Source organism: Mastacembelus armatus, chromosome 24 (assembly GCF_900324485.2).
Source record: "Mastacembelus armatus chromosome 24, fMasArm1.2, whole genome shotgun sequence".
In the NCBI taxonomy this organism is placed as follows: domain Eukaryota; kingdom Metazoa; phylum Chordata; class Actinopteri; order Synbranchiformes; family Mastacembelidae; genus Mastacembelus; species Mastacembelus armatus.
In genome coordinates this window covers 3562729-3584924 of record NC_046656.1, presented here as the reverse complement: position 1 = coordinate 3584924, position 22196 = coordinate 3562729, and the positions used below count along the sequence as shown (strand labels likewise).

At 40.4% G+C, this 22196-nt stretch overlaps 1 pseudogene; it reads left to right on the top strand.

Moving 5' to 3' along the window:
• Nucleotides 1-7235: 7235 nt before the first annotated feature.
• LOC113137521 (uncharacterized) lies at nucleotides 7236-16422 on the top strand (annotated as a pseudogene).
• Nucleotides 16423-22196: the final 5774 nt, after the last annotated feature.

Genomic DNA, 22196 nt, shown 5'->3' with positions numbered 1-22196 from the left:
CACAAACTAACTATAATCCTTTAAATTATCCTCTAAAGCAAACAGCCAACCTGTCCTGGTTCAGAGTAAAAACGAGCCTATGAGTAGACAGATCACGTTAGCTGGGCAGCTTTAGAGCTATGCAGCTAACGTGGCTAATGTAACACATCAATGTTATAAGAAAAGAGAAATAAAATATATAGAAAGTCAAAGTATCCACTGGTCCTTCTTGTCTTGTGCTGATGGTAGTGAGAACAGACTCCTGTTGTTACAGTCAACACCAGAGCAGCTTCTGCGCTCAGCTTGTCTCCTCTGTGTTCATCCTCTTGGTGCCGGAGCCAGGGTCCAATAATGGCAGACAGCGGAATTCTGCCAAACTTTTCCATGGGTCTTTTTTGTGTTGTTATCTCTTTTGGTGTTGTTTTGTCTACTTGACTTTTTTGTTTTGTTTTGGTTTTTTTTTTGGTCATTGTTTATTTCTGTTGTCTCAGCCAAATAAAATGAGATAAAGATTCATCAAACTAGTGTGTATACATACAATAAGGCCTAAAAATGTATGCCACTAAGTCCCAAGAAGCCTTGTGGGGGTTCAGTGAAGTACGGTGGCCGACAAGGGCAAACGCGCTGCAAAAGAGAAACGCGCTGCAAAAGAGAAACGCTGCAAAAGAGAAACGCGCTGCAAAAGAGAGAACACAACTTATATCTCCTGACTTATATCACTACATGTGTCTCTCTCGCCTCTGTAAAAGTTCTTTGTTCATAGCACCCCTGAGTTCGGGGTCCCCCTATCGGCCTGGCACACTTCCATTGTGTTCTCTCTTTTGCAGCGCGTTTCTCTTTTGCAGCGCGTTTGCCCTTGTCGGCCACTGTAGTGAAGCATACTTACAACATCTGTAGTTTGACTCTAAATCAGGGGTGTCAAACTCATTTTAGGTCAGGGGCCATATAGAGGAAAATCTATTCCCAAGTGGGCCGGACCGGTAAAATCATGGCATAATAACTTAATAACAACAACTTCAAATTTGTTTCCTTTGTTTTACTGAGGAAAAAATTGGTGCAATTTCAAGAACACAATGCCTCAGTGATTGGAACTTAAACTTCGTCTAATATCTATCTACTATCTACTCTATCTACAAAGGCATACAACTTTAAGTCACAGCCTATCTGGGATTGAACAAAATACTCTTCTAGGTATCAAATACCTCATTCGTCATTTCCACATCTTAATCCTGAGCTAACTCACCACACCATACAAATTGAGGTAAAAACTATTGAAGCGCGTAATGTTCGAAGTAGAAGATTTAATAGGCAGAACAACAAGGCAGCTAGCTCCGGGCCAGCTGACAGGTATAGGCCTACTTGCTCAGCCCCGGTATAAACAGTTTGCCTGCTTAACATAATTGCTATTGCGACACCCAGTGGACACATTTAGAACAGCAGTTTCTCTCATTGAAAAATTGCGGCTAATTTAAACTTCAAATCATCTCTCGGGCCGGATTAAACCCGTTTGTGGGCCTGATCTGGCCCGCGGGCCGTAAGTTTGACACCCCTGCTCTAGATGGTCACCTTTGGAGTGGGGTGTGGGACTGAGGTGGGAGGGGCATACGCTTGTCATACCCTTGCTTTGTGGCTTTGGGGAGTTCAAAACACAGTAGATTAACAATGACCAAAAACAAGGCAAAGTGAATGCTGCAGGAAACATTACATAAACACTATTTTTGTCAAAAATAGAAAATAAGTTTCAACCAAGCAATCCATAAACATGGACAAAGTTGACCTTATACAACCTGGAGAAGAGGGGACATTAGAAAAAAAGGTCTGTTTCTAACAAAAGGCAACATAGTATTGCTTAAACTTCTTGTCATTCTTTTGTCCTTGCTGTCTATGGATCAACTTGCCTGCAGCATTTTGTGCTCTTAAAGAAATATTGAGGGGCCAACAGACATTGTCACAGTGGATCAATGACTTGATAATTGTCTCATAGAAACACAAGGTGACCGCAGTGTGTCCAAACATGTGCTTCATCTCTGCAAAATCACTGCTGGTAGCAAACTTCAAGACCGAGGTCCATTTTTTTTCATCACTACCTCCTGCTTTTGTAATCATCCCTGTAATCACCTGCTGCGTCCATGCTCCAGCCTGGAAGCAGGGGAGGAAAAATATGATAGGCTGCTTCCCACTCTGCCCAGCATGGCCAGTGGAGAGGGATGTAGGGCCAGTTGATACTGTATAAAGGCTCCATTTAGCACTGATGTGCTTGTGAGACAGAGACTTCGGCATGTGTAGGTGGGGGAGGGGGAGGGCAGAGTGAGTTCCTGAGATGCTTGCCTGTGACAGAGATGGATGGTCTGAGGATCCACAGCCAGCAAGGACAAAAGGACACCCAGCCTTGTTGGCCTCCTCAATCCGCTTGCCCAGAGCCAGCACACCAGCACCAGTGGGATCTTTAGTAGAGGCGAAAATGAATTTACTGCAGAGGGAGGAGCTGGTGAGGAAGGAAGAGAAGAAGGAGGGGGAGTGGGAGGACAGAGCCCAAAAGCATTGCTCTGATGAAGTTGTGTCTGGTTTTCTGACACTTTGCGTTTTGTCACCATATTGGAACAGCTGAATAATTCATCAGGAGACCCAGCAGAGCAGGTCTAGAGCTGTCCATTATACACACATTTCCCCCAATGGCTGATGGGAGAGGAACTGTTGAGTGACATTACTCACTTTCTTTAATCTTAAATCCAGGAGCATGGAAGGGAGGCTTCACTGTCAGGAAGAAGCTGCATTGACAATCGCACAACTTAGCCTATTTTCATGTTGCAATGCTGATTATTTGTGTTTTAGTTTCTCTAGGGAGGAAAACATGACTTAATCATCTCTTAATATTTTTGAAGCTCAGTATATCTCATTTAGAATTTGATGAAACAATGAATTACCCATAATTTCTCATGTTTGTTCTTTTAGTCCTCTAGAAGAATCAACTTTTCCTAGTCACAAACTCTCCTGGCACAGTCCTGAACCTTTCATTTACAGACCCACATTTGTAAAAATATGTAGGTTGGCTGTGGACAATAATCACTATCACCTCCCACTAACGTTGTGGCACATTTCAAAGTCCTGGTAAAAAAACAAAAAAACTCTTTGGAAAGGGCACAAACAACAGATTGGCACATTTCATCACTGCATCCTTCTAGTGTTAGATGGAATAAATGTCATCAGACTTTTAAAAAGAAATCTCAGAGAATGACTTACAAGGCAGTCTTTTTCTCCTCTTTTAGTGTGAGCAACCAGTCTAAATTTTCTGCATTTAAAAATAAATTATTAAAAGCCTGACACATAAGATGTGTGGTCCTTGGTGTTATTAACAGGGTTTTAAATCCAAAACACATAGAGAAGGTGTTATATTGGTTTTACCCAATTTTCATGTTACTACCTAATAAAGCAATCCATTTAAATATGTGATGAATTAGGAATCAGTGAATAAGAGAAAGAATGGTTTAAAGTTGTGCAAATAGTTGTTAATACATTATTTTACCTTGATTAAAAGTTTTTTAAATTTTACAACAAAATGCCATAGGCAATGTACAGTAGTTTCTAAAACACAAATACCTCTTTGCAATAGTGCCTCTATACAGAAGCTATGAAGAGAACTAATTGCAAGTAAAGTAAGAAGACAAAAGTAGTGAAGTCATTAAAAGACTACTATTGATTTAATGTGTTCACCTTTGAGGAAGTGTAATTCAAGCAGGCTTACATAGCTGCCATCTCAATTAAGCTGAAGCCATATTTTCCAATGAGCTCCACATAATAACTCTGACCATGTCAGGCATGTAATGGCTTTGAAAAAAAGCAAAGTCTTGGAGTGGAAAGACATGGACTTTTATTTCACCCTTTCATGAGTGACTGCAACCATTAAATTGTGAATAATGTGAGATGTCATTTTCCTCACTATTTGACTTTTCACATTGTAAGGCCTGTTAAAGCCAGTGGCTTCTGGAAGAGTAAATGTACTGAACTCCACCATGTGTCATCGATCTCTGCTAAGTCTATCTACCAGCTGTCCACAAATCTCCCCATGTCTCACTCAATCATTTGTCATTTCTCCCCAGTAAAGGAAGTTGAATGGCATCACGCAGGACACAGTGTCAGCCAAGAGCATGCCCTATGAAGTATCACTGCTCACAACAGGGCACCCAGTGGAGGTGTCTCATTTCCCAGCCATGACTTTCAGAGATTTGTGAATGGTTCCCTGTACATTGTGGGCCATTTCATATAGAGCAGAGAGTATCACCTCACCATGGGCATCTCCCCCCCTCCTCTCCTCCACTGTGGTGCTTCTGCATGCATGCGTTCCTCTCCCCAAGCCAAGTGCATATCTGCTGCAGGTCCCGTGAGTGATCAAAGACACAGTGGCATGGCCTGGAGCCACTGCCATCTTCTGACTGCAGACTGGGTGATGGAAAGCAGAGCCAACAGGTGGGCACCAGACAGACCATAAATGGAAAAAGCTTTGTTTAAAAAACAAGATGGAAGCATGCAAAGGGGCTCGAGGGAAAACAGTGACTAAAAAGGGAAGGGGCGGAAAAGCGAGAGGGAGCTGCAATTCAGGAATATAAAGATGCTTCACAAGTGGACTGTTTGTTTACAGAAAAAAGCTCTCATAACAACAGGAGTGGAACTTTGATGCACACACAGCTGTAGAGGAGGCATATGGAAGGAATAAACAAAGCCAGTCCAAAAATGACAAATGTTAGTTCTCTACAGAGCTTCTAGACAGATAGAAAAAAAGCCTTAATGAGACTTTTATATTCATTACCACAACCCCAGCACATGCAAATTGTTTTGCTATAGATAAAGTCTTGTATTTGATCAGATGACATTGTCATTTTCTCTAAACTGATCTTTGTTTTAATTAAAAGATTATAAGGGCATGGATGTTGTCAAAATGTCCATTTCTGAATTTCCCCCATGGGGGATGAATAATCTAACGTAACTGTGTCCAATTCGGATTGCCCCCTCGCAGCTATTGTCCAATTGTGACCACAACCGGTCTAATGCACTTTCCGGTCTTCTCGCGAGCATTGACGCCAACCGTTACAACTAACCGGTAAGTGGGAGTAATTTACACATATTAAACTATTTATATGCCAAATTTCATATGTTTTTATGGATATTTAACTGTCTAAAATTTATATTAAAGTGACTTTGACGGCTAAAAGCCGCGAGAATGCTTAGATCGCGCTTGGGCGACGCTCTTTTCCCGGCTAAAGTGTGCCTTTATTTTTGCTATACTCGGAAGATCCGCTCTCAAACGAGTGCATTTTGTAGCTAGCTTGACGCTATTTTGTCTAGCTAATTAAAGTATACGATAATGTCACATAAACCTGCTTGGAAACAAGTAGATAAGTAGGATGACAAGAGGAAAGTTGCAGCCGCGGAAAAGCTTTTAAAGAATCCACTTGACGTTTTTGTTTCTTAATGATCATTGAAGCATAAAGGCCTATTGAACAAATATCCAACCTTAAATAATATAGCTGATACAAGTATCCAGTACAATTTGTTCTTAATAATGCTCAAATACAGCTTTTTCTAATTGTATTTAAATTGAAATAACAAGCTGTGTGTTTGTATGGGTGGATAGGAGAGAGAGAGAGAGGAGAAAGAAAATGTTTTGTGTGTGTTCAGTGAACATTTGATAAAACTGAAGCACTGATAAGAAATATACACACACACACACACACATCAGGCTGTATGAATTTAGATGCATTAAGTTTCTAGTTATTGTTTTATGTTTCTAACTAAATAGAGAAAAAGAGAAAGAAAGGCAGAAGAAGCTGAGACAGAGACAGAGAGACAAAAGAAACAAAAATAAAGAGAAAGGTAGGTATGTTTGTGTGTGTATGAGAGGGTGTGTGTCTTCTATTTTTTTCACACAAGCATCAAGATGTTATTAGAAAAACTGCATGTAGAAAATGTACTGTGCACTCCTTTTAAGGTAAACATCAATAGCTATTCATGTGGTAAATATGGGTGGCTATGTTTAGTACCATTTAAAATTTTGTTTGGTACATGAATTTTGTCTTTTCACCAAAGTTTGTATTGTTAATTTATAGATGCCCAATATCCGTCAGATCAGGAAAAGGGAGAGGAAGACAAGGAAGTGGACCCTGGAAGCCATGGAACTGGCTTTACAGGAGGTGGAAGCAGGCAGGCTCAGTGTGAGGCAGGCAGCCAAACAGTTGGGAAGACCACCCTGAGAAACAAAGTCAGTGGAAGGGTGTCCTCTGGTTGTGCGCCGGGTCAGAGGACACTTCTCACCCCTGAAGATGAGAATTCCCTGGTGGAGTACTGTTTGTATTCTGCTAGTCATGGGTTTCCTCTGACAAAGCCTCAGGTCGTGGCCCACGCTCTGGCCATCTACAACCTCCGCCACCCAGAGGCACCAAAAACGGCGCTTGGCCAGACGTGGTGGATTAATTTCAGGGAGCGGCATCACCATCGCCTTACATCCAGGACCCCAGACATCATTGACCGTGGGAGGGCATCCTGTGCCAAGAGGGGGCCCATTGAAGAGTACTTCAGGCTCCTCACCAACACCCTGGAGGAGCACGGGTTGAGGGAGAAGCCCCGTCAAATCTACAACTGTGATGAGACGGGGTTTCAGCTGGCTCAGACAAGAAGAAAGGTCATTGTGCCCCGGGGGACCAAACACGCATACCGGCAGGCCCAGGGAACCAGGGACCACATCACCGTCCTGGCCTGCTTTAACGCGGCTGGGGAGGATGTCCCCCCTTTCATCATCTACAAGGGGGGATATCCAGGGGGCCCCTATAACAAGGAAGGGGTCCCTGATGCCCTCTATGGGAAGTCGCCAGCAGGGTACATGGACGGAGAGCTGTTCAGGAAGTGGTTTGTCGGGCACTTCCTCAAGTTCGCCACCCAGGAACGCCCGCTGTTGCTCGTCATGGACGGTCATCAGTCTCACCTGGATCCAGAGCTGGTCCGGGCGGCACAGAGGGAGGGGGTCATTCTCCTTTGCCTGCCACCACACACTTCTCACATCCTACAGCCTCTTGATGTGAGTTTCTTCAGACCCTTGAAGGCAGATTTCTCTGGTGTTACAGGAGATCTCTCAGCAGTAAGCCACTCTTTTTTGGTTTCCAAGAAAGAGTTTTCAAGGGTCCTGAGAAACTCTTATCAGAGGCTCAAGGATCGCAGGGTTGTAATGGCTGGGTTCAGGAGGTGTGGCCATTGACTGGTCATGGGTCATGCCGTCTGGGACCTCACCACCTCTGCCAGCCCCATCAGCATCTTCCTGGGCCACGCCTGATGCTACCCACCCACGTACTGTTTCCCCCCTTAGTGTTGCCCCACCCTCAAGCCCACTTGCCCCTGCATCTTCACCCCACTCTCATCCTTCTCCTGCTGCCCATCCCCTAACATTCTGTGTCCCCGCCCACCAGACCACTGTCCCCCCTCCTCCACCTCCCTCATCTAATCCCTACCTGACCCATCCCTTGGTAGCATCAGGCAGGATATCGGCAGACCTGGCCCACCTCCTGGCTGAAATCAATTATGCCCGCAACACCGGCAGAGTCAGGAGGAACACCAGCAAGGCCCGGGTGTTGACAGCTCAGGAGATGTCTGGTGTCATTGAGGAGGCAGAGGACCGTGCTGCAAAGGCAGAGGCCCAAGCTCTGGCCAGAAGAGATCGGGAGCAGCAGCGGGCTGAAGACATCAGCCTGGCAGCCACTTCCTGCACCCTGCCTGGCGGCTCCCGCCCCAGCCGCAGAAGACGAGTGCCCCTTGGGGCAGCACCAGCTGCCAGCTCCGGCCGTTCCATTGCCGGTCCCTCAGCCCAAACGGCCCCCTCTGTTACCTCTCACGGTCCCTGGCTGCCTGCCCCCAGCAGCACACCATCGCCAATGAGCCTGCCTGCAGGAGATTGTGTTTCCCCCCTCCATGTTTTCCGAAGACCGTAAGTTATATCTGTTTTACGCTTTGGAGTATTTGATGATTCAAATATAATAATTATAGCAATGGATAGCAATCTGCTACATATCATTTTGAGCATTTATTTGTATGCTAAAATACAAACTTTTTGTTTTAGAGCCATCAACATCAGTCCAAAAATGTGGCCTCCAGGGGTCCCAAATGTCTTTCTCTCCCTCCCACCAATGTAAATGCTTAATACAAACTGCACAAAAGAATATTCTGACATGTTGGTAGCATTATCCCTGAAGAAGAGTAAGCAAGATGTATCTAAAGTCTTTCTCTTATTTATATAGCTATTCAGCTTCCAACGGCCCAACCTTTGTCCAGCTCCTTCTCCTCGTCCACTGGACCCACAACATCCATCGGTAGTAAAAATAAACATAACAGACGCATTACAGCCCATAATAGTTATTGAGTTATCTAACTTATACTTCTTTCTGTGAGTAGGTCACCCGGCATAGTGTTCATTATTGACCTCTTTTCCAGGAACTATTATATATTGACCCCTGTCCTTTGTTCCACGCCAGATTATTACATGTGTTAGCGTATGTGTTTGTGCATGGGAGCTGCACTCGCTACATGTGTACATTATTAGAGATTACGTGGTTGCCTCTACATTTTTTTTGGCAAGATCGCACTGTGCTAGGCTGAATACAGTGTGATTTTTGTTCGTACCTTTTCCCTGCTCCCGACTCCCTGCTTCTTCTGTTTATTTTTGTTCACCTGTAAGTTAACTTTGTTTCTTCTGTTTGAAGTCGGCAAATAAAAGACATTTGTGCTGCATTTGGGTCCAGTCCTCCTCCTCCCTTCCCCGCATGCAACAGCATGTTAGTCTATGGTTGTGCATAAATGAGAAAGCTGTACACAATAGTTTTTGTAAACTCTTCTTTAAGTCAAATAATATCTAAAACATTTTTTCCAAGTATACAGTTTAAAAAAATGACATTGTATAATTTAATATATTTGACTGTTTACAAAATTCAACATTTTGTGTACAGTATAGTCATTTATGCACAAACAGACATGCATGCATTCTCTTAGTATTTCAATTCAATTCAATTCAATTTATTTGTATAGCGCCAAATCACAATACAAATCATCTCAAGGCACTTGACAAAAACTAAAACTAAAAACCCAACAATTCCCTTATAAGCAAGCACTTGGCGACAGTGGAAAGGAAAAACTCCCTTTAACGGAAGAAAAAGCCTCCAGCAGAACCGGGCTCAGTTTGGGCGGCCATCTGCCTCGACCGGTTGGGGTGAGTGCATAGAGCAGGAGAGAAAAGAACAGCAACAATAAACAACAAATAGACACTGCAGGTTGGTGGGACCAGTAACTGCACATCAGCGATATACAGCTCCAGGACCAGGGACACCTGCAGAAGGTACAGAGAGAACAGAGAGAGAGGGAGAGAGCACAAACTAGGGGAGAGAGAGAGCACAAGGTTAGTGACATTCAATGGTGGAATATACATGAGGTGGAAGGAGAGGAAGAGAGGGGAGGAGAGGGGAGGGGGTTAGGGTAGGGGAGCTCAGTGCACCAATGGTCCTCGGGCAGTCTAGGCCTATAGCAGCATAACTAAGGGATGGTTCAGGGTTGCCTGAAGCCAGCCCTAACTATATGCTTTGTCAAAGAGGAAGGTTTTAAGTCTAGCCTTAAAAGTACAGAGAGTGTCTGCCTCCTGGCTGGGAGCTGGTTCCACAGGAGAGGAGCTTGATAACTAAAGGCTCTGCCTCCCAGTCTGCTTTTGGAAACTCTGGGAACAACAAGTAGACCTGCACTCTGAGAGCGAAGTGGTCTACTGGGATAATATGGTACTATGAGGTCTTTAAGGTATGAAGGAGCTTGATTATGAAGGGATTTGTATGTGAGAAGAAGGATTTTAAATTCTATTCTATATTTTACAGGGAGCCAATGAAGGAGAAATATGATCTCTCTTGCTAGTTCCTGTCAGGACTCTGGCTGCGGCATTCTGGATTAACTGGAGGCTTTTTATGGAGATATTGGGACATCCAGATAGTAATCAGTTACAGTAATCTAGCCTTGAGGTAACAAATGTATGGACTAGTTTTTCTGCATCATTTTGAGACAGGATGTTCCTAATTTTGGAAATGTTGTGCAGGTGAAAGAATGCAGTTCTAGAGATTTGTTTTATGTTTGAGTTCAAGGACATGTCCTGGTCAAAAGTAACTCCAAGGTTAAAAGTAACTCCTCCAAGTGCTGGAGGCCAGGGCTATGCCATCTAGAGTAGCTATAATTTTAGAAAAGTTATTTCTGAGATTTTTTGGCCCAAATATAATGACTTCTGTTTTCTCTGAGTTTAAAAGTAAAAAGTTACTGGTCACCCAGGCCTTTATGTCAGTTAGACAGGCTTGAAGTCTGGTTAACTGGTTTGTGTTAACAGGTTTAATAGATAGATACAACTGAGTGTCATCGGCATAGCAGTGGTAATTAATAGAGTGCTTCCTAATGATATATCCTAAAGGAAGCATGTACAGGGTGAACAGAATCGGTCCTAGCACAGAACCTTGTGGAACTCCATAACTAACTGGAATCTGTCCGATAAATTGGATTGGAACCATTTTAACGCTGTTCCTCTGATACCAGTCACATACTCCAGTCTCTGTAATAAGATGTTGTGGTCAATGGTGTCGAATGCAGCACTTAGGTCTAGGAGGACAAGTATAGAAACAAGTCCATTATCTGAGACTAAGAGAAGATCGTTGGTAACTTTTAACAGTGCTGTTTCTGTACTATGATGTGCTCTAAATCCTGATTGAAAATCTTCAAATAGTTCATTCCTGTGTAAGTGGTCTGATAGCTGCTTAGCAACAGCTTTTTCTAGGATTTTAGAAATAAGTGGCAGGTTGGATACTGGTCTATAATTAGCCAAGACTCCTGGATCAAGACTAGGCTTTTTGAGTAAAGGGTTTGATTACTGCAGTCTTAAAGGCCTGTGGTATGTAGCCTGATACTAGAGATAAATTTACCAAGTCTAATAAAGATGAGTTCATTAACCCTCTGGGGTCTGAGGGGGTTTTGGGGGCCTGGACAAATTTTGACATGTCCTGACATTTGTGCTTTTTTCAGTGTCTTTTAAATATATTAATGTCTAAAGTCTAATAACACTGTAATCAGCACAAAATGGGCTACAATAATATGTGAGCAGAAAGTTTATACATTATACATTGTGTTTTTGAGAAAAAAGTGTTTATGCATGGTTAGTGCAAAACTACAATTTTTTACTCACTGAAATAAGACCATAAACACAAAAAGAACATTGGTTCACAAGACTTTGGAGACCTGCATGTTGTAGGCTAAAGTGTTTACTTCACAGTGTTGTGAATGTCATCTTGTTCACACATTCACAGTAAACAATACACTGATTTACATTTTCTAAGACACTTTTTGTCCAGAAAGGCCATATGCAAAAGGGTGTGTCTGAGGATGAATAGTCATGTGATTTACCTGAGAACACAAAAGACGCACTGAACGACCAGACAAAGACGTGCGTCTATGATGAAGTTTGACGTTTTATGTCATTTCTGGAGAGTGTGCATATATTTACCTGGTTCACCTGAGATTATTTACATGTGAACAGTGAACAGAGTACAAGGCGGGGTCGCATTACCTGTAATGAGGTGAGATAGGAAAAAACGGACTTCTCCTTACGTTCATACAGATTAAATAAAAAGTGATGATTTGTTTTCGACTTGAATTGTTTCATTTAAAAGAAAACATTTCAAGCTTTCTAGCCATATAATTCTTATTTTTATGAGCCAAGTATTCGCTGAGATTCTGGTTGTTTTATTTACGCGTCTGTGAAGAGAAATGGCAGAGACAGAAAAGGCCGAGAGCGCACCCTGTCGGCTTTCTTTATTTAAAAAAAGCACAACGTTTTGTTGTTATTATGATGGTATACCACTAAAACTAGACCCTTTACAGATTTGAATGATATATTTCTTTTATCTGTACGATCAGAATTGACGGAGTAATTTAAGTTTGTTTCGGCCTTATCAGGAAAAGATACAATATCCATTGTACAAGGTACAATTTCAAGAGTCTGTGTTAGACCAAATACAAAACTGTTTGGTTAAATATTCATTTTACTCTTAGATTTTAAGGTTTTAATGTTTCTTTAATTATTTAAATTGAATTTCAAATCAGTTTGTGCTTGAGTGGCCTTGAAAGAAAGTTTTTTAAGTAGATCTGCTGATATGAAAATTTGCTAGTAAAATTATACGTTCAATATTGTAATTATGGTATTGACACATACTTTTCAGGTGGCAAGGTGCTGAATCCTCAGTACAGACATATGACTGATTCACGCTGAAATAAATATTGGACTTGTTTTTCATGAGAAACATCCTGGCAAAAAAAGAGAGGAACTTTCAGAGGAACAAATCAGAATAAAGTGGCTTTGCTCACACCCTTTTGTTTAAATGACAGCTGTTCTTTGTCTGTCCTGCCTGCTGCAGAGGTGTTGCTAGGCGGGAAAGAGCTCAGTGCGGCCATCGCCAGCTCACTGCTTTTGATTGGTGAATGTAGGTGTCAAACATGTAGAGCCAGCATTGATTGGTTGTGGGACCTTCAGTTTAAAAAAACCAACTATCGTGTGCTTCATTCTTTTTTGGCCTGCACTGGAGTTTAGTCAACTGATGTCCATGGCGCTTGCAGGCCTTTCAACTGAGAACTTCTTAAAAAATCTAACTGAAGCAGGCATAGAGGTGACCGAAGTCGAAGCCCAGAGATTCAGAGGTAAGTTTTGTTGAAATTTAAACTGGAGTGCCATGTCAGTTGACAAACGTGCTAGCTAACGTTTTTCATTAGTTAGCTTCAAATTAGCTAGCGCGGTAGCTAATGTTAGTGTGGGAGTGAATACACAATGGTGCATGTAGACCGCGGATTAAAGATTTTTTGTCTGACTTTACTATCTAATGTAAATGTGCATATACAATGCCGAGTTAGGCTAATATACAATGGCGCGAGAAACGTTAGCTCGCTCGCTAACTTCGCTAATGTTAGCTCCCTATCCCCCCACCCCCTCTATCACCACCTAGCTAGTGTTACTAAAACGGCGCGAAAATTCAAGTTGTGGGTTTAGATTATATTGTGGGTGATGTGGACTGTGGCTGAATGTTACTGAATTTTATTTTGTGTGGCAAGTGTGGGTGATGAAGCAGATGTTATCTCCCTAGTTAAATTAGCTGGTTAAATTAGTTGGTTTGTCTTGACTGTGTTTTAGTAATTAGTATTACTATTTTAACTCCCTTTTTTTTATATAAATTGTCCTCAGATAATGATGTGGATGGTGACACAGTTGACTGTGGCCTCACAGAGAGTATGGTTGCATACTTGTTTAAAGGATCTTTCAAGAAGCAGGTAAAATTCAATCAATTTGTGTGCAAAATGAAAGAGCCAGTAGTAACACTGACTTTAGAGAATGTACCAAATCTGCTATATTACAGCAATGGCGCTCATGTGAGACTGCCTGCTAGTTTTGACATCCCAAATTTTTATGATTTTATTTTATGTTAATCCATATTTGTCCCTATGACACAAATTTCACTATGAAAAAAAATAGATGTATACCAATTATCCTGTTCCTTTACTCTCTCAAGGCAGGGGACATTCATTTGATTTATAATTCTTTTCTTGTCATAGGTATCCTACAAATTCGGAATATGTGCAAGCTGTGAAAACGGTGATTGTAAAGTATCCTTTTCTCAAGGATCTTGAGGGGAATGGTTATGTATGTGAAGCGTACATGACATGTCTCTGAGGCGTAAATTCAAAATGGAGCGTGCACCCCTGGTTGACAGTAATGAAGTGAGATGTATTAAGGAGAAGTTTGGCCACAAGAAGTTAAAACAACCTGTGGAAACTGCAAGAACCAGTCAGAGAAATGTGTCCAAGGTCAGTGGTGCACATCTTGGTAATTTGCAAAAAAAGGCAACTGTCTCCAGCCTCATGCCTCATTTACTTTTGCTCAGCAGAATGTATGAGCTACTCAAGTTGTGATGCATACATTAAAGCAGGGATGTACTTAAAATGTACACAAAAAGTACAAAAAAAGGTGTTTTGATTTTGATTTTTAAACTTGAGAAAAGGTGCCTCTGTTGATTGTCTGTGTTCTTTCTTGCCCGATTTACAGCTGTAGTGCTTCATTTGGGCAGAAAGAAAAATTTATGTTTGTAAGCATTCTTCTCTCTCTTTCTAAATTCCCATAAGGCACCAAGCATTCTGGGTGAGGATCCATCCTCAATTGAGGCTCACGTGGCTGTCTTGCATAGCCAGTACCAGAAGATGCAACCAGAGACCATGGTTGTACGAGACCGTATGCAGCAAACCTTTGCATGGCGTCAAAACGAGATTGCAAATGGCATGACTGTGGAAGACGCAGTCAGGAAGTATCCTTTCTTAAGGACACCTACAGGGGTAAGTGAAAATGTATCTTAAAGTGAGTTAATTAGCATTCTTGCCCATGTAGTGGTGCTTGCTGCTCTCTGAGAGTATAATGTATCCACCAAGTTTGATTCATTAAATGCTTTGCTGTTGTGACAAGAGCTTCACCAGGGCTGTACTGCCTTAAGTGAACTACCAGTTATATCAGTATCAATCTGCATGAACTCCATTACTGAATAAAGCTCAATATGTTTTCATCTGTAGTCGTATGATGAGCTGGAACGCATTCATCCAGCGACAGGAGATGTGTGTCAGCGATTCAGAGAAAGCTTGCGCTGTATTGTACCAAAAGTGCTTCATGTGGCTCAAGGGAAATCCCCACTATCCCAAGTCTACCTGGACGCAAGAGAAGAGGCTCTCACTGAGGATCTGCCAGGTACTGATGAAATTTTATTGCCTATACCACAATTTTTCTAGGTCCTAAGTCTTAAAATGTCTTAAATTCGGTTTAAGAAATATTATTATTCTTTAGTCATTAAATACTGTAATTCAATTGACAAGTTATTAAATTCAGCAAAATCAATACATCTGTAAAAGTGTACAACTGGAGATGACTGTGTAAACTGATGTTGACATGAGATCCATAAAAAAGAGTAAATTCCTGTAAACATTGGGGAAATCAGCCTAAATTGCAACAGCTATTTGTGTCCATGTTTCCTAAGGAACTGAACAGGAAGAGTAAAAGTTCCAACAAACATCTGGTTAAATAACTAAGCATATTCCAGTCTATTGCCTAAAATTGACATCTACACTGGACCAAATACATATTACTTGTCTTTGTACTTAACTGCATTGGTTTTGAATTGCAAAAAATGCTGAATAAATATTAAGAATATCATATGTTTTACAAATATTAATTTAAGACCAGCCCTCATCTTTTTGCCGCACATCTTCAAGGAGAACATTGATCGATTTATTACATTTGGAGAGGTATGTCTAACTTGCAAACATTTCGTTTGTTCAACCCACAAGACCAAATACACTTGGTAAACCTAATGTTTGAAAAGTGATATGTAGAATAGTAATGACATAGACCACCTTATCATTCTTGCTGTGTTGAATGCTGGATGGTTGGTCCCAGTGCTGTTAGCCTTCTACCATTGTTAAATTACTCATTTAGATTTCTTCAATAACTACTCAAAGTTATAACAGCAATTTTACAAGTGTTCATGTTTGAAAAGAAGTGACAGATGTGTACAGTATTTGTGCTCAGTGACATTTTAATTTTTAAAACTTTAATTTCTTTAAATCTTTCACATTTATTGTGAAGGCTGAACACCCATATCAAAAATCCTATTTTCTGGTTGTGAACTGCAAAAGACATCATAACATAGTCACATTCTAATCATAAACCACAATTTGAGCAAAATAATGTGTAAAGAAGGAATATGGAATAAAACAAGGAGAGAAGACGATGAATGTGCTTGGCATCAAAGTGTAAATTTATTTTCAATATGTCAGCAAGTTACAGGTGTTGTCAGATTGACTTCCGGTGACACTTCATGTTAAACCTCGTTTGAGTGAATTTAAATGGTAATTTTAATCTATATCAACCTAATAACAGAAGGCTAATAATTAGCATTGTAACAACCTATCAATATCTTTCACAGCAAGAACAATGAATAGTCTGATATACCTTCTCAATGAGCAGGTTAAGCAAATTAATTTGCTTTGTCTTTTTTCCTTTTGGTTTTGAATAGTGTGATCCTGACACGCCGTACCCAACTATTCAGTTGACTGATCAAAACTGGAAAATGGCCTTCACTAGAAGAGCTCCAAACATTGTGAAAGTGGATGGCATCAAGGTGTGTCACAGCCAAGGAATTGAAGAAGGGATCATCTCAGCCTTCTGCACATACTTCGTCTTCAATCTTGAATATCCAAGACACCTAAAAAACGCTGATGTTCTTCCAAAGGTACATTGCTAAAATAGTTGTGGATGGTGACCAGCCTCTGCCAATAACTGTGACTAGGCAAATAAATCTCCTCTATTGACCCCACCATGCCTCGTCCATACCAGTGCTCCAAATGCTCCAGGAGAACATTCACCTTGATGAAACTCATTCAGCACTTAGGACTTATTCATGCCCATGAAGCCAATTTTACTATTACATGTGGACTTAATGACTGCCAGTCAACATTTACTAAATATGAGTCTTTCAGAAGATGTGTATTGGAAACATAGAGACAACGTTTTATGTCCTGACAATGACTACGATGGAAATGGAAAAGACAATGAAGTAGCCTATGAGGATTCTGATGAGCCTAGGAGAGACACAGTTACTGAAAATCCTCCATCTATGGATGAACTATTGCTCAATTTCAGAGAAAATCTATTCAAATTTGTTATGAAATGTAAAGAGAAAAAATGTTGATGACATTAATTTCTTGCTGTGTTTTTTTAAGAACTATGATGCTTTCTTTTAAATGAAACAATTCAAGTCGAAAACAAATCATCACTTTTTATTTAATCTGTATGAACGTAAGGAGAAGTCCGTTTTTTCCTGTCTCACCTCATTACAGGTAATGCGGTCCCGCCTTGTACACTGTTCACTGTTCACATGTAAATAATCTCAGGTGAACCAGGTAAATATGTGCACACCCCTGAGAAATGACACAAAATATCAAACTTCATCATAGAATTTACTCACTTTTTCTGCGCGTTTGGATGATGGCGCGTTACGCACGTGAAGCGGCGCTCCTTACATTTCACACAGAGACAAATAGTTTAGCTTGTCCTCAGAGTAAAAACACTGATTTTAACTCAAATGAGGATCGTTTGGCTCCTCATTGTGTTGTATTGTGCTGCACTAATACGTCCCATCAACACTGACTGAAAGGCTCATTATGCACGTCTTTGTCTGGTTGTTCAGTGCGTCTTTTGTGTTCTCAGGTAAATCACATGACTATTCATCCTCAGACACACCCTCTTGCATATGGCCTTTCTGGACAAAAAGTGTCTTAGAAAATTTAAATCAGTGTATTGTTTACTGTGAATGTGTGAACAAGATGACATTCACAGCACTCTGAAGTAAACACTTTAGCCTACAACATGCAGGTCTCCAAAGTCTTGTGAACCAATGTTCTGTTTGTGTTTTATGGTCTTATTTCAGTGAGTAAAAAATTGTAGCTTTGCACTAACCATGCATAAACACTTTTTTCTCAAAAACATAATGTATAATGTATAAACTTGCTGCTCACATATTATTGTAGCCAATTTTGTGTAGATTACAGTGTTATTAGACTTTAGACATTAATATGTAATATGTAATTCCACTAGTTATGAAACTAGTTATTAGCAGAGCTCATACCGAGAAACACATAACAGTAAAAGAGATAAATGAAGAACTGCAAAAAATATGCATTGGTCAAAATGACAAGGCAAATAAACCAGTGCTATTATCAGAAAGACTGCAGAATGTTGGTGTTATTGGATCTGCTTCTCAGAAGTGGTATCTTTTCAGACTGCTGCCTTTTCTAATGGCACACCGTGTTCCACCTAATTGTAAATATTGGCATGTTTTTTTGTTATGCCAAGAGATCACTGAGATTGTGATGGCTCCGAAGGTGAGAAGAGAGAATCTTTTGTTGTTAAATTTCCTTGTTGAAGAGTTCCTGACAGAAATGAAAAATGTATTTGGTGATGTTATTACACCCAAGTGTCATTATGCAAGACTGATAGAAATGTATGGGCCTCTGCGCTCAATGTGGTGCATGAGATTTGAGGGCAAGCACCAATATTTTAAAATGGTCGCCCATAAGTGCAGAAATTTTGTGAACATAGCTACAACACTGAGCAACAGGCACCAGTTCAGACAATGCTGGGAGTTTTCTTCGCAGAGTATGCTGGGTGAATTTGAAAAGGTGCCTGGAAAACGTGTGAATACTCCATTTTTATCTTTACCTGTGGAACTGTAGAGATCCCTGACAGTCAATCACAACCTCTGTAATGTAGATTTTACAGACAAAGCAATCCAACGTGTGTCTGAAGTAACAGTCAACAATGTCAAGTATGCCATCAGAAATGTATTTGTCATAGATGTACTGCATTCAGAGAAAATTCCACTGTTTTGGCAAATTAAGTTCCTCTGTCTTATGACTGTCACTTTCATGCATACAGTGTCAAAGTTGATGGAGAATGGACTTTACTGAAACCAGGAGATGAAATGGACTGCCAGGCAACTGACACTTACTCTGTGGATAATAGTTTATATGTCACAATTTGACATTGTGTTTAAAAATGAAATTAATTTGTAATGTGAAAATGAAATAATTTCTGCTTTCATTCTGTATTTGTCTTTTATTTATACAGGGTGTCCGCGGATCCTTAAAAAGTCTTAAATTCCATATTATAAAACCAAGGCCTTAATTAGCATTAAAATGTCTTAAATTCGCGTTTCAAAGGTCTTAAAATGAAATCTAACCGACCCCATAAAGAAGATTTTATTTTCATCTTGAAATCAATTTGAAAGCATTTCGCGTATTTGTTACGCAGAACGAAATAGGCGGAACCAACTAAAGTAGGCGTTTGATGGGAGTTCATTTAACACATGCTTTCCGGCAGCTGCGTGAACTGCGGGGAAGTTTCAGCATTAGTCTTTTGCCATGGGTAAATGTAAATGACAATTGGTTACAAAACCCTAATTTTGCGCCATGGTTAAATCCAGTTAGTGGCAACGTGTTCGAGGTCCGGTGCAGGCTGTGCAAAAAAAATTAAAACTCGGAACAATGGGTATGAAAGCGTTGAAGACCCACATGCGGTGTGAATAAGACAAAGCGGCTGCGGAAACCTGTCGGAAAACACCTGGCATTTTATTTTTGTTTTACTCAATAAATCAAACGGTGTGTAAACAGTTTATATCAATAAACAGTGTGTTATGGTAATTGGTTGTATTGTGGGATGTTTTATTTTATTTCTACAAAATTGGTCTTAAATTTCATTCAGCGTGGTATTAAAAAGGTCTTAAAAAGTCTTAAATTTAGCTCTTAGAAACCTGCAGATCCCCTGTTATATGACAGGTTGGGTACCTTGTAAAAGCCAATTTTGTACCCTTTTTGAAAAGGTCCATGTTTGTACCATTAATTTAAGGTACAAAACTGCCACCAAAAGTTCAAGAATGGTCTCTAGAGGTACAAACCACAAGGGTACAAATAAGTACCCACTATCAAGGGTACAAATAAGTACCTTTAGAGGGTACAGCCCCAGTGACAAGCCGTTGTACCCCTAAAGGTACAATTATGTACTTTTTTTTCCTGAGAGTGTGGATTGTCAGGCTTTAGGTCGGCTAATAAACTCGGCCAAATTTCTAGAGATGAGAGCTGCACCATTCAAAGTGGGATGGATGCCGTCTCTTGCTACCAGAACGGGTTTTCCCCAGAAAGTGGCCCAATTGTCTATGAAGCCCACATCGTTTGCTTGCTCAGTACACACATTTTCATTGAAAGCTTCTTTACCCCGCAAGATTCGCTGTCCTTAAATCTACATATTTCCATATTTCCACAGTAGCCCAGAGAGGACATACCAAACACTGGCTTTAAATTGGGAAACATCTTTTGTTTGAAAGGTGACGGCTACCATACTCTCCATTGCGCCTGGACATGGGTAGGGTTAGGGTGTAAGGGATGGTCATATGGTTGCATTCTGCAATCTCACTGCTAAATGCTGCTAAATCTTTTATATTTTACACATTGGACTTTTAATTAAAACACATTTTAATTTATTGCTTCCTTTATCTGGAAATGTTTTAGATTTAATTCATCCCAAGCTTCCCTCCACTGGACCATTCTTGAAAGTGCAGCTTTTTAACAACTAATACACATTGACAAGCAGGATACAATACAACAATAAAGTTATATTCTCAGTACAATGAGGAATTTAAGTCATATAGTTTATATTAGGCTACATAATATTTGTGAAGGACAGTGTAGCTATTATGTGGGCAGAAATTGTATGTAGAAATAGAAAGTGGGTAGAATTCCTAAACACATGTTCAGATTTAGATCAACAAGAATTTGATCTGTCTGTTTATCTGTGTATCTGTATATATTTAGGCAGTCGTGGCCTAATGAATAGGGAGTCGGACTTGTAACCTGAAAATTGCAGGTTTGAGTCTCAGGTCCAGCAGGAATTGTCGGCGGCAGGGAGAACTCCTTGCAGACTGCAATTTCCTGAAAATGTCCATGTACATGTTGATGATTCTTCAATGCAAATAAATCTACTTAATTGAGTTACTGTGAAGAGTCCACTATTGCAGGAAAATGAACACGCTTACAAAAAAGCCAATGTAATTATACAGTAAATATACAATTTCCTACAAATAACTGTAGACTATTCTTGTGAAAGGTCAGACATGGCCTCCTAGGAGAAGACACCATGGCTGGCGTTGAAAACACTTTAGGTCTGTGTCTAAAGCTGTATGCCAATAGCCAAAGTGCATTTTAAGCTCGTTTTATTATTTCTTGACTTTTATTTTGAAATAATCCAGAACAAAGGCTTTTATTTTAATTTTATTTCAATTAAAATCTGAAGTTTAATTTTGACTACTCATTATACTTCAGAAAGGTGCAGTCACTTCCTATGAATAACTGTAGACTCTTATTGTGAAAGTGTTGTCATGTCCAGCTTGGAGAAGACAACATGGCCCACACTGAGACAGCAGTGTGTAACAGCAGTAGACATTAGGCAGCCACAGGCAGCTGTGGTCCCTAATACTGCTGTGTGAGCTGTTGCTATGGTGATCTAAGCCCACAGTGGGAGGGGGAGTGACAGTGATACAGCACTTTAACCCTCTGGGGTCAACGAACGCGCTGGCGCGTTTTGATGCATCTCCTGATAACGCCAAAATTACTCCGCCAATTTTGATTGTACAGATAAAACAAATATATCATTCAAATCTGTAAAGAGTCTAGTTTTAGTTGTATACCATCATAATAACAACAAAGACCTGGACTTTTATTAAATAAAGAAAGCAGACAGGGTGCGCTGTCTTCTCTCTTCACAGACACGTAAATAAAACTACCAGAACCTCAGTGAATACTTGTCTCATAAAAATAAGAAACATATGGCTAGAAAGCTTGAAATATCTTCTTTTAAATGAAACAATTCAAGTCGAAAACAAATCATCACTTTTTATTTAATCCTTATAAACGTAGGGAGAAGTACGTTTTCTCCTGTCTCACCTCATTACAGGTAATGCAATCCCGCCTTGTACTCTGTTCACATGTAAATAATCTCAGGTAAACCAGGTAATTCTGTGCACGCCCCCGAGAAATGACATAAAACATCAAACTTCATCATAGAATTTACTCACTTTTTCTGCACGTTTGGATGATGGCACTAATACCCTCTCAGCCACATTGACTGAAAGGCTCATTACGCGCGTCTTTGTCTCGTCGTTCAGTGCATCTTTTCTCTTCTCAGGTAAATCACATGACTATTCATCCTCAGACACACCTTCTTGCATATGTCTTTTCTAAACAAAGAGTGTCTCAGAATATTTAAATCAGTGTATTGTTTGCTGTGAATGTGTGAACAAGATGACATTCACAGCACTCTGAAGTAAACACTTTAGCCTACAACATGCTGGTCTCCAAAGTCTTGTGAACCAATGTTCTGTTTGTGTTTTATGGTCTTATTTCAGTGAGTGAAAAATTGTAGTTTTGCACTAACCATGCATAAACACTTTTTTCTCAAAAACACAATGTATAACGTATAAACTTTCTGCTCACATATTATTGTAACCAATTTTGTGCTGATTACAGTGTTATCA